A 13,502-nucleotide genomic window follows, 5' to 3' on the forward strand; every position below is an offset into this window, starting at 1 on the left:
TTTATTCTCAAATGAATAACTGAACATTGCTTGCATCTCTTAATTGTTTCTATTCTTCAGGTCATTCAGTACCAATAGGGATGGACGGATTGGTAGTCGATTCGGAAATGATGCCCTATTCACCTTCGTCACCCAACCCTTCATTACCTGACACTAAATCAACTTCTGGAGTTTTACCAGGTCTGGTGATATGGAGAGTGCCTCTTTGCCCTTACACTAGCCCAACAAAGTCTTTCAAACAGGTTTGTATGATGCTTATTTCTTTTTCTTATAATCCCTATATTTTTCCCTTTCATACTAAAGACAGAGATTCAATTTATAAGGCATTTGACCAACACAGAATAGGCCTCGGGTCATCACCAGATACATTGAAATTACCTCCAAGGGCCTCCATCCTTACAACAAAGGCTGTGTACCTCTTTAAATATATATTTTAGGCGTATGATTATGCCGGCTTTTATCCCTGTCCATTGAATTGAAATTGACCAAACTGTAATCGAATTTTTCAATATTTGATTGTGTTATAAGCAATAAATTTGGATATCTTCATGTTTATAGTCTGAGTATTAAACTAGAAATTACATTTGAACACAAAGCCTTGTTGAGTGTAATTTTATGATTTTTATACAGTTCCGAATTATTATCTAGAAAAATTTTAAAATTATTTCCTTTATGATCCTTGATGAATAATGCTGTTGTCCCCTACACTGTACGAAATGCAATAGGGCACTATGTTATTGTGTCCAAATGCTTGCTTTTATTGATTTAGATCCGAACAAATTGCTCAGAATGCTGTTTGAATTATGTTGAAGTGATTTTTTATAATTATTTTCCTTTCTTGCAGTAATCGTACTAGAGGAGATGGAGGGGATTCTAAAGATGGGAAGTTGCAGAATGATATGTCTCAAGGTAATTGCCTACTTGAATACTTAGCTTAGATTTGTGAAGGATGAACTAACAGTTGATATGGATAAAAGAATAGTACATATTGTTTTTTTCCTCAGACGGCCAAATGCCTGGATTTAAAATGGTGTATTAAAGTTGTTACTGTTTTTTGTTTTTTTTTGACTGGTTGAAGAAGGGGTCTGAATCCCAAACATTCTGTTTGGTATTTTCTTCTTTTTTTAACCTTATATATTATATAATATTATTAGTGTATATTAAAATTCCAACTCTTGACCAATGATTTGGTCATTGCTGATAGATGTTCAGTGCAATGTAGTTTAGTTTAGTTGACTTTATAAAATAAAAATATTTTGATTAAGAGTTTTTTATTATGTGAATATGTATTGATAAACTTTAACTCATATAGATGCATTGAAACCCTTTCAGGTCTCAGATGATGGATGGTTTGATTTTAGGAAATCAGTGATGATTTTCATTTGGTTTGACTTTGCTCACATTTTTTTGGTCCTCAGATGAACTAAAACAAGCTGTGGTAGCGATGATGCTGAGGAAAGATTCTATTGAAGCCAAAAGCAAGTGAGTAGTTTATAGATAATCTTATATATAAACATAACTTGTTCGTCTGTTTGTTCAGATGTTTAAGCGGGTGGTTGGATGGAGCATCACCCTTGAATCATATACCTATGATGTTCGCATGGGTGTACGTTCCGATAGTGATGTCGTTTCTTCTTCTCTTTACTAGCCTATCCTGCTTCTTTGTTTGTGATTGTATTTTTGACAGGGATATTTTTTTTCTGTAAATCTTCTGCCTGTTTTGTTCTTGGTTATTATAATTTAGCTTATATATCTTTAGGTTATGATTTTGATTTACATTTGTACTATTTTTGCTAGATTGCTTGTTTTTTTTGCTTCAGCGGTCTCTCATATAACCTCAATTGTGTTGGAAGAGACCTAAAGCAACAAACAAAAATCAATGTTTAAATTGATTAACTGATCCTAATAGTTGATTTAAATAATTGTAATTTAGTAGTAAATAAGTGCAACGTGACCCCATAGTATAGAGGGTTATGTTTCATTTGGAGTTTTGCACTTTTAATTTGATGTTTATGATTTATTTATTTTTACGATTTGATACATTTTGCTTTATGCTGTCAATCAATATATTAATTTGATCTGTATAGATGTTAGTTATATTATTAAATGGCAGGCTTGCTTAAATGTCAGTGTGAAAACAACACAATTTATCTAATGGTATTTGTGCTTTCTTTACCAAACTACAGGAATTGGAAGGAATGCTTCAACATGAAATGGAAACATCCTCCTGCTTAGGGCAGAAATAGAGGAATTAAAATTGAAAAACAATGCAGAGCATGAAGGATCAGTCCAAGATTCAAGCTTTGCAGAAGTAAGTTTTGTGACTGTGAAACCAAATGTCAATGAAATACATTGATTTATTGACATAATATATACAATATGCCTTGATGACACCTTGGGACAGTGAAAATATAAATAAAGAGTCTTTCCTTGTAGCTTATGGCCATGATGCGCAACAGGGGTTTGAATTTGGAGATTTGTTTGAAAGGTCAACTTAAGCCAGACTTGTTACATACCACATCTCGGACATCACACAACCAAGAGAGTTTTGTTAGCAATTTTTTAAAAGTTGTCTGCAATGTGGCCATCTGTATAACAAGGTCCTGCAATGAGCTCCATTTCTGAAAAAAGTAAAAGAATGGATAAAACTGGGCTTTTTATATGGATTTCCTATTTTATATTGAGTGTAATCAGTTTGTGAAAATTATTGTTTTAGTATAGGATAAATCACAATGAATCACAATATATGCCATTGAATCATCAAGTGTAAACAAATCCTAAAACCATTTTTTTTTTTAAAGGATCAGATATATTTGCATATTTGAATTAAAATTAATTTTTTAATTTTTTAAATTTTTGTTTCCTGCCTTTATTTTCAGGGAAATGAACTTTTAAAACACCAGCTAAAGAAGTATGTGAATGCAGTTCAAATGCTCCGTACTGAAGGAATCAACAAAGGAGGTATTTTCCACGATTTATTTTGTTCTATTCATTTCCAAAAAAATAGGTCTGTATTGAAATATGAAACATAATGATTGTAATTCAATTTAAATTTTCAAAGATACAGTGTTTTTATATTGGATAAATTTTTATTCAAGGCAATCTACATCTATTGCATAAAAATTTTCTATCTTGATTTCAAATTTTAGAAAACCTTGGCATCCGCCTTGAGGAACCCCAACCCAGCATCCCTCCACCCAAGCCCATGATTGACTATTGTCATGAAGCATCCGAATACGAAAAGAAGCTTATTCAGGTAAGTAGGATGGAGGCAGATCATGGATGACAGTTTTCCGGTTTACAATATTTTGAAGTATGAAATGACAAGTTTCAGTTTTTAGGTCACTGCTTGACATTATCCATATTGGTAATTCACAATAAAAGAAAAATAATGATGTATTTGTTGTTGATTTTATATTGTAAATTGCGTGAAATACTTTGAATAAGATTATCCAATAGTATTGATTAAGATTTGATCAAAGGGGAGATTACTTTGATGTAGTAATTTGCAAAGCATGCCATTTTAATTTACTTTTTTGCCCATTTTTTCTTTAAAAAGTCACTGTAATTATAAAAACGGGGTGTCAGGGAATCGAAAGTTGGAAATTGGTCGGAAATTTCATACTTGGTCGGAAATGTTGGAATAAATGGGATTGAGGGTGAAATTTCCTTTAAAATTAGAAAAATCAGAATTTCTTGCTTAAAATGTGATATAAAAAATGTACAAAGGACAACTGCTGTGCACACAATTTTATTAGTTTCTACAACTTTTCACCACATCATCACCCGTGTCACCATCACAAATTACAAACTACTACATCATCACCCCTACCACCAACCCCACTCACAAATGCAACCACCCCCACATCACATCCCCATCACCACCACTACCACATCCCTACAATCACTACAACTACTACCACATCATCATACCCCCATGATGGTTGGAGGGGAGCATCACCCTTGAATCATATACCTATGATGTTCGCATGGGTGTACGATCCGATAGTGATGTCGTTTCTTCTCTTTACTAGCCTATCCTGCTTCTTTGGTTTGTGATTGTATTTTGACAGGGTATTTTTTTCCTGTAAATCCTCTGCCTGTTTGTTTTTGGGTTTAAATTATAATTTAGCTTATGATATCTTTAGGTTATGCTTTTGATTGACATTTGTACTATTTTTGTAAATTTGCTTGTTTTTTTGTTTCAGGGGTCTCTCATATAACCTCAATTGTGTTGGAAGAGACCTAAAGCAACAAACAAACAAAAAAATACCCCCCCACCACAAGTACCCCAACCACCACTACATCATCACCCTTTAAATCACCACTGCTACTCCCAACTCTACCAAAACAATTCATCACTACCACCACTACTGCAACCACTACCACCACATCATCATCCCCAAATCACCACTACTGCAACCACTACCACATCATCATCACTACCACCACTACTGCAACCACGTACCACATCATCATCACTACCACCACATCACATTATCATCACTACCACCACTACTGAAACCCACTACATCATCATCACTACCACCACTACTGCAACCACACATCATCATCACAAACCACCACTACTGCAACCACTACATCATCATCACTACCACCACTACTGCAACCACTATCACATCATCATCACTACCCCCAGTACTGAAACCCCATTTACATCATCATCACTACCACCACTACATCAGCATCACTCCCACCACTACTGAAACCCACTACCCATCATCACAACCACCACTACTGCAACCACTACATCATCTTCACAAACCACCACTACTGCAACCACACCACCACTACTGCAACCACTCCACATCATCATCACTACCACCACTACTGAAACCCAAACTACCAAAACTCACAACCACCACTAAGAAAATCTCCATCATCATCACTACCACCACTACGCAACCACTACCACATCACATCACACCACCCCCTACTGCAACCACTACCACATCATCATCACTACCACCACTATGCATCCACTACATCATCATCACTACCCCCAAACAACTGCAACCACAACATCATCATCACCACCACCACTACCGCTGCATTAATCATCATCCTACACCACCACACCGCCATTGCACAACTACTACTACATCACCATCTATACCACCCTCATCAATACTACAACCACCACTATATCATCATCCTTAATCACCTCCACGACTATAACCACCCCCACATTCATCACCATGCCTACCACTAACTACAACCACCACATCACTATCCCTAACACCCCACTATTACTCCCAACCAACATACATCATCACACGACTACAATCGCTGCCACATCATTATCCCTCCCATCATACTACAACCATTATAAACAACTACCACTGCACTATCATCTATACCACTATACCAATACTTACTGCCAATAAACCCTGCAAACAAATCATACGAGTATTTTTAAAAGTGAAAAGGGGGAGGGGTGGTGGCTTTTTGACATTTATAATCACGGGGGTACCATTCTCTAAGTAGATAAATTTTTATATGTTGCTATCAGTTTTAAACTTTTGAATTTCCTCCGAATGTTGTCAAAAATTGCTGCGAGACACATTTTTGGGTTGCATCTCAGTAAATTTTAATGAAATTAAAAATTTATAGATTAAGTCGCAGGGATGGGTCATGATCTGGCTCGAGAAATTTCCTCCTTTTTGACCAGTCATTTTCACCTTGCTCTTACTTTAAAATATGGATTGTGTTGAGTTAAAACCTATTTTAAGTAGGATTTGTTTTTTTAAAGCATATAGAACACTGTGGGGAGGGCAAAAATTTGGGTAAAATACCTGGTAGGAAATTTCACTTCTAGGTAGGAAATTTTAAGGCTGAATTTCCCTGGACACCCTGTAACAACTTAAAGCCAAATTCGCATTGTAATTGAAAAACAGTCTACCTTTTAAATGTGTAAGAGAGGATAAAATAAATATTAACAAGGTCACAACACAGTCCACACAGAATAAAAATGGGAAAGCATTCTTTTTATTGCATCACTTATTACAGATAACTGATTTATTTTACAAGTGGTTTATCCTTTTAGCAGCCCTGAGTAAAATAAACATTGATTCAACCATTAAGATAAAAAGACAATCCGAAAGTTAAGTCTCGTTAGTTTTGTCGAAGTGAAGCTTTTTAGTTTTTTTATTAACTTCCTAAACATTCCTGATAAAAGTTTAAAGCCCATCTGAGTGGTCAAGAAATTAATATTAATTCATAGTGAATAAAAAAGGGTGCCAGAAGACAATAGAGAATAAAAATTTTTCGCGGCGGTGGTGGTTTGAACCTGCGACCTTATTGGTACGACAAACTCCGCCTGGCAGGTGAGAGCGTGGCTCTACCGTGTGAGCTATCCACGAACACAAAAATATTCGTTTCAAACTCAAAGTCATTACTAGATCCCTCTCTCACCCACTTCTTGAGGACCGCCGATTCGTTCGTACACCACCATCGCGAATAATTTTGACCAGCAGTTAAGCTTAATAGCCAATATTCTCAACACAAACATATAACATAGAAACGATTGAGACATTGAGTATGCTCCGGTGTAGGGGTGAATTTTTAATTCAGAAAAGTGAGTGGAGCAGGCACTTATGTTGTAACAACAAGATATGAAGTGAATAGAAAAGTGCCAGAAGACAATAGAGAATAAAAATTTTTCGCGGCGGTGGTGGGGTTTGAACCTGCGCCCTTTATTGGTACGACAACTCCGCCTGGCAGGTGAGAGCGGGGCTCTACCGTGTGAGCTATCCACGAACACAAAAATATTCGTTTCAAACCAAAGTCATTACTAGATCCCTCTCTCACCACTTCTTGAGACCGCCGATTCGTTCGTACACCACCATCGCGAATAATTTTGACCAGCAGTTAAGCTTAATACCAATATTCTCAACACAAACATATAACATAGAAACGATTGAGACATTGAGTATGCTCCGGTGTATGGGGTGAATTTTTAATTCAGAAAAGTGAGTGGAGCAGGCACTTTTTGTTGGTAACAACAAGATATGAAATGAATAGAAAAGTGCCAGAAGACAATAGAGAAAATAAAAAATTTTCGCGGCGGTGGTGGGGTTTGAACCTGCGACCTTATTGGTACGACAACTCCGCCTGGCAGGTGAGAGCGTGGCTCTACCGTGTGAGCTATCCACGAACAGTTAAGCTTAATAGCCAATATTCTCAACACAAACATATAACATAGAAACGATTGAGACATTGAGTATGCTCCGGTGTATGGGGTGAATTTTTAATTCAGAAAAGTGAGTGGAGCAGGCACTTATGTTGGTAACAACAAGATATGAAGTGAATAGAAAAGTGCCAGAAGACAATAGAGAAAAAAATTTTTCGCGGCGGTGGTGGGTTTGAACCTGCGACCTTATTGGTCGACAACTCCGCCGGCAGGTGAGAGCGTGGCTCTACCGTGGAGCTATCCACGAACAAAAAATATTCTTTCAAACTCAAAATATTACTAGATCCCCTCTCACCCACTTCTTGAGACCGCCGATTCGTTCTAATTCATTTTACTGCAAAAACCTATTCTAAGTCCGTTCCACAACCCGTGCACATGCATGACATGATCTCATCACAACCATCTGATGGATTTAATTATTGGTTCAAACACTAAAATGTAGTGACATTAAGCTGATTTTTTTTTCATTTATTTCAGTACAATACTTAGATTCTTCTGGGGTGAGTGAACTGTTGGATTTTTTTTCATTAACAAATTTAATACACAGTAAATTACGTTGTGATTAGATCACGAACTTGCCACAGCTTGACCAGGGTTACTTTTTACGAGATTTCATGTGCACACTCACTAACATTGCACCCTGGGGTTTTAAAACGACACCCTCAAATTGTACACTTTTTACACACTTGATATAAACAAAGTTACAGTAATAGTGAAACCAGAGGGATAGTTTGCTGTTTGAATACTAAAATTCATTTAACTGATAACAATTGGATTAAACTTGCAAATTTGTCGCAATGAGGAAATTTACAAGTATTTCTCCAGTAAGGCGAAGCATTGAATTCCCTTTTCATGGCATGGCAATAGAAATATGGCACACAACAAGGAAATCAGAGGGGAGAGGTCAAATTAAAAATTATGTCATCTTAAGATCACTTGTATTTGAAAACTGTGGTTCCTTTTAAAGGTTTACTGTACAACACTTACATGGAACTGGTGTTAAAGAAGTTTAGATATTTCACATTATTACATTTAAAGCCCCCTCCCCCCCCCCCCCTTCCAGCGGACATAATCAAGAAAGGCAAACGGTTGACCATGGGTTTTCATGACATGTCTAGTGTGACCTTAAGAATTTTCTTGCTCAACAGTTGGTCGGGGATTTTGTCTTTTGTGAGAGGCATTTCTCCTTCCTATGGGAGGCAGGTGTAAAAATTTGGAGGATCCCCTTATTTCATTGTCTTTGTCCCAAAAAAATATAAGCATTACAGGCTGCTTAGGTCGTCCGAATATATACATGTCCGTTGTCCAGGGAAGGATAACAGAAACGCTGTGACCCGTTTTCAACGCTGTTAAGTACTATTTAAATAGTATCTATTTTTACATTATTTGAAACAACCCAAATTATTTGCCCAAACACCAAATCAACACACCATTACTGTAAACATTTTAAAGTTTTGAGTCAAAATTTTTTTAGCAAATGATGAAAAGATCAAAGGAATTGGGCATTGTGAGGAAAACTGTTTTGGTCTATCACTATTGGTATTCAAAAATTTATAACGCCACTTAAAATACAAGCCCATATGAAAAAAAAACACGGGACCAAATTTTCGTAACTTTGGGGAAATTTGCAATACGGGACTGGAATGGACTTTAGAGTCATGCATTGGTTAATTCATTCTTTTTTCTATTGATTATAAAAATGTCAATTATATGTCAAATAGTCATAATATTTAAAAAAATTCATGTAAATTAATCTTTTCTTTTTTTTCTTTTTTTTTAAAACCTGTCGGGAGGATGCTAAATTTGGGTTTAAAGTCGCAGGGACTCATTCCAGAGTTTCTTCGAAAAGTCATCAAATTTGATGCTTGAGAAAGACCAAGCTTTACAGCCAATGCAGCAAGAAAAGCTTTTCTCCTACCTTTCCATTCTTTTAAGTAAGTATTAAATCAAATGCTCTGTCCTTTAAATTATTGATTGAGAGTGAGTAACCGGGTGGAATGATAATGCAGCAGGACCAAATTATCAAAAGACTGACATATAGAATATGATTTCTTAGACTGTTTTACAAATCTGCTTTTATCTTGAGGAATAATAATTAATAGCTATTTAAAAAGCCACACAGACCAGATAGGCAGAGTTTCCAACTCCCTTTTTTCTTGAGATTATCCCAGTTTGTTTTTTTTCTTTGATTTTATCTCTTCAATGTTTAATGATGTATGGGCCAGGTAATTGACTAATCTGAGTCATTGAATGTTGTTAAAGTCATATTTCAATAGTGATAAGAGAAAGGGGAGGGACGTTTGGGAGAAAAAAAAACAAACAACAAAATCTCAAACCCTTTTTTTTGTCAGGGAAATATATCAGTTTTTTTTTTTAATTTAGAAAAATATTCTCTCCATTTCCAGTGAAAAAAGCTGAAGAAAGCAAAGGCAACAAAGGAAGCGTAACTCGACCTCCCAAAACTGTTCCTGCTCCAGTACCAGAAAGTGTTCCCGAAACTGAAGGATGACTACTCAGTAAAAGAGAATTGAAGTGCCATTTTGGGAAATAACCCCAAGGCGTGATTGAATTTTCAGAAATGTGAATTTATTTTCAATATGGTTTTTTATCCTTTATATTATTTTTTTCCTCGTCCTCCTCCTCTTTTTCTTTTTCTTCTTCTTCTTCTTCTTCTTCTTCTTCTTCTTCTTCTTCTTCTTCTTCTTCTCTTCTTCTTCTTCTTCTTCTTCTTCTTCTTCTTCTTCTTCTATTTCTTCTTATTATTTTTATTATTATTCTCCTTTCCCCTTTTCCTTCTTCCTCTTCTCCTTCCCTTCCTTCTCCGCTTCTTCCACTTCTTGTAATAAATTGACTAATTCAGTCAGACTGAGTATTGATGTCGAAATTGCTTATTCAAAAGATGTTGTCATTTAAATTTTTTTTGATAGAAAGGTTGATGCAAGTAGAGAAAATCCAGGGGGAAAAAGCAGACAATGAATGTAAGCAATTTACAGATGAATAAAAATTTCATTTATGAATAAATTTATGAGATTTAAATTAAAATGCATAACTACTTTTTATTTATAAAAAATTAAAGTTTGCTATTTTACTTTTTATCATCTGTTATTAATTTATGAGAAAGTTCAAAAACCATTTAGATTCGTCTTGTATTTTGTGTGCTGAAAGTTCGTTTGTATTTTTCCTATACTACATCACCTCAAGATTTCATGCTATAAATTGTAAATTGTTTGTCATAGACAAGTGGGGACCATAATGATTATAGCCCATTTATGATTTTTAATCTTTATTGCCAGGATTTCATTGTAGCAATTGGAGTTTGGATTCGATTTTTTTGCATTTAACGGCACTATATCCTAAAACCGGAATAACACAATAAAAGGGTTTCTTGTCATCATAAGACCAGCAATTTTGGGTGCAATGAAAATATTTTTGGGCATAGGTACCATATTAAAGCTTACTTTTTGCAAGTAAACTTTTATTTCCGTACCTTGATACAATTAATTTTAAATACTTCCGCACAGAAAAAATGTTTATCAAGATCTGTTGTACTCGTATGTGGGGAAAGTTTTCAATTTTTTACAGTATGGCTGGATACCTCTGATCATTTCATAAAATTTTGGCTTAGCATATAAAAAAAAATAGTAAACATGGACCACACCCAAATAAAAATAAAAATGCTTGAAATATACGTGAAAATTTTCAGTTTGATTATTTATTTTATTGTCGACATCTTTTATAAACTTTTGTATAAATGTTTGTAAGCAAAGATCTACTCTCTCTCTCTCTCTCTTCCTCTCTCTCTCTCTCTCCCCTCTCTCTCTCTCTTCCCCTCTCTCTCTCTCTCCCCCCTTCTCCCCCCTCCCTCTCTGTATTTAAATTTTCTTCAATAACTCCTCCACTTCTTCATATTTTTTTCATTTTGTACAGTAACCGAGGCCATTATGAATACACACAATTGAAAGGTAAAAGTAGCCATACTATTTTTTTTTTATCACAGGTCATTCCAGCTTAGCCTAACAAAACGTATTTTTTAAAACCCTTAATTTGTTAGATCCTAGTTACTTAACCCAAAGGTACTTTTTTTCTTAACAACCTTTCGCCAAATAAACCATGTGAATTATTTAGGAGATTAATTGAAATGGAAAGGGAAACAGCTGGAATGATCGGCGGTTTAAAATATGGAACGACCACCTTTCCTTCCTATTTGTCTGAACTCTCATTGGCCCCATTATGGTACATAATGAATAAAAGAAAGAAGTGGGTGAAGATAAGGAAGAGAATAAGCAAAGAGGGAAGGGGGGGGGGGGGGAAAAAAAGAGAGGGGGGGGGGGGGGGGGGGGGGGGGGGGGGGGGGGGGGGGTGGAGAATGATAAATAGGAGAAAAAGAGAAAGAAAGAGACATGCACTACTGACATAAAATGTGAGTCTTTGAAAAGATAAGTCACATGATTAACATTTTCAATATTGTTAGTGAATTAAACCCATCTCAGACCTGCCTACTGTTATGAACAGTTTGTGGAATTACGAAATCTTGGCTCCAAATTTTAGAACTTCATGAGTATCTCTATGTCATTAAACTTATTAAAAATGAAAGTTGATGCCAAGACTACACAATTGTAAGGACTTTGAAGAGTTTTGTAATCCTTGTAAGGGTAAATTTTTGTTTTTTCCCAAAATTCACTACAGCGACTACAACTTTTACCTCCTAAAATTTACGAATTTTAAAAATTTCCGTAAGCAGGTCTGCCATTGTGGGGTATGAATAGTTTTATTGTTGTTAGCAATTTATGGATACTATGATCGAGAAAGGAGCACAGTAATATGATGAAAGTGAAAAAAAAGAAATGACGAATCTGCTAGCCAACAATGCTCAACACTAAACGAAAACACTGATCAAAGGGGTAAAATATGCTAAATTAAAATACAGCCAAATCAGTTTTAGATTATAATTTTAATTTTTAAAATTGAGCTGACCAGACAGAGGATAATCAATTAGATCAAACCCGATCATATTTTCAATAGAAATACTTTTGTTCATTTTGTCTTTTGCTCAACGTAATTCGATTTTATTGATGAATCATTAAATTTTTAAACATGGGTGTGGATGATGAGGAATCTCGTTACACAAAGTCCAGTTAGTTTTAAAAAATATACAGGATTTTTAAAAGGTTGCTCGAAGGATTTAGAGGAAATTACCTTTAAAGATTATTTAAATCTTTAGTAGTAGTAGGGATGGAAAATTGATGTTTTGGTTTCCCCTTTTTAAAAAAATCAAAATGTAAACAGAATTTTTATTTCTTCATTTTTTTCTATTCTTAATGTAAAAATTTTTTGTCTTTTGAAAAAGGGAAAACCAAAACATCAAAGTTTTTTTGTGTTTTTTTTTTTTTAAGGCTTTTTTATTAGCTTCATTTCTTCAGTAGCCTAAAGAGCAAACAGCAAGTTGAAGCATTTGAAAAAATAATTTTACATACCAAAATAACTGTTTTCATTATAATGAATTAAAAAAACAAAATAAAGCTCTTATTTTGGTTGGTTTAAAAAAATGGTTGTAATTGAAATTGATCGCTATAAATTTCATATAAAAGCCATAAATGTTAACAAATTTTTTTTTTTTGGATCCATAAAGAAATGTATTGACATGTCATGAAACAAATGCATTTGTTTATACTTGAGATATATGATTATGCGTATATGCAGAACTTGCCTACCATCAACAAAAATTCGTAGAATTACGAAGTTTTTGATCCCATTTCTAGCTCATAAGCAAATTTCTTTAAGTCATTAAACTTATTAGAAATGAAAGGTAAGCCTATCTAAATTAATGTATAGGATTTTGTAGTGTAATTAATTCCACTTTGGGAAAATTGTTGATTTTAAAGTTAACTACAGGGGTACAATTCTTTCTCCTAAAAGTACAATTTTATTGTTTTCAAATAGCGGGTCGGTATTAAAGCAAGAAAAATGTTTACACCATGAATAGATTTCTGTTTCATATAGAACCCTAAATTTCATCAATCTTATGTGATTAAGGCCAGAGAGATGTGGCCTTATATTTTCAAGGATTGTGATTCATAACTTAATTATCCTTGAATTGCGAGGTCAAATTCTTACCCCCCTCCCCCTCCCCCCCCTCTAATCATCTCTCTCTCTTTCTTTTAAATTCCCCTCTCTCTCTCCCTCCCTCCCTCTCCCCCTATTCTCTCTTCCCCTCCCCCTCCTCCCCCTTCAATCTTTCTTTCTCCCCTTTCATACACCCCCCGGTTTCCCCCCAAACCCCCTTTTAAAC

The 13,502-nt window shown here is 35.1% G+C and overlaps 1 long non-coding RNA gene across 1 annotated transcript; it reads left to right on the forward strand.

Moving 5' to 3' along the window:
- Positions 1-210: 210 nt before the first annotated feature.
- LOC144961008 (uncharacterized) lies at positions 211-1,483 on the forward strand. Its single transcript, XR_013643023.1, has 3 exons — positions 211-242; positions 845-909; positions 1,419-1,483. It is a non-coding gene; the product is annotated as an uncharacterized LOC144961008 (long non-coding RNA).
- Positions 1,484-13,502: the final 12,019 nt, after the last annotated feature.

This window comes from Berghia stephanieae, unplaced genomic scaffold (assembly GCF_034508935.2).
Source record: "Berghia stephanieae isolate SIO BIC M18660-M18661 unplaced genomic scaffold, UCSD_Bste_1.3 scaffold1222, whole genome shotgun sequence".
Lineage (NCBI taxonomy): Eukaryota > Metazoa > Mollusca > Gastropoda > Nudibranchia > Aeolidiidae > Berghia > Berghia stephanieae.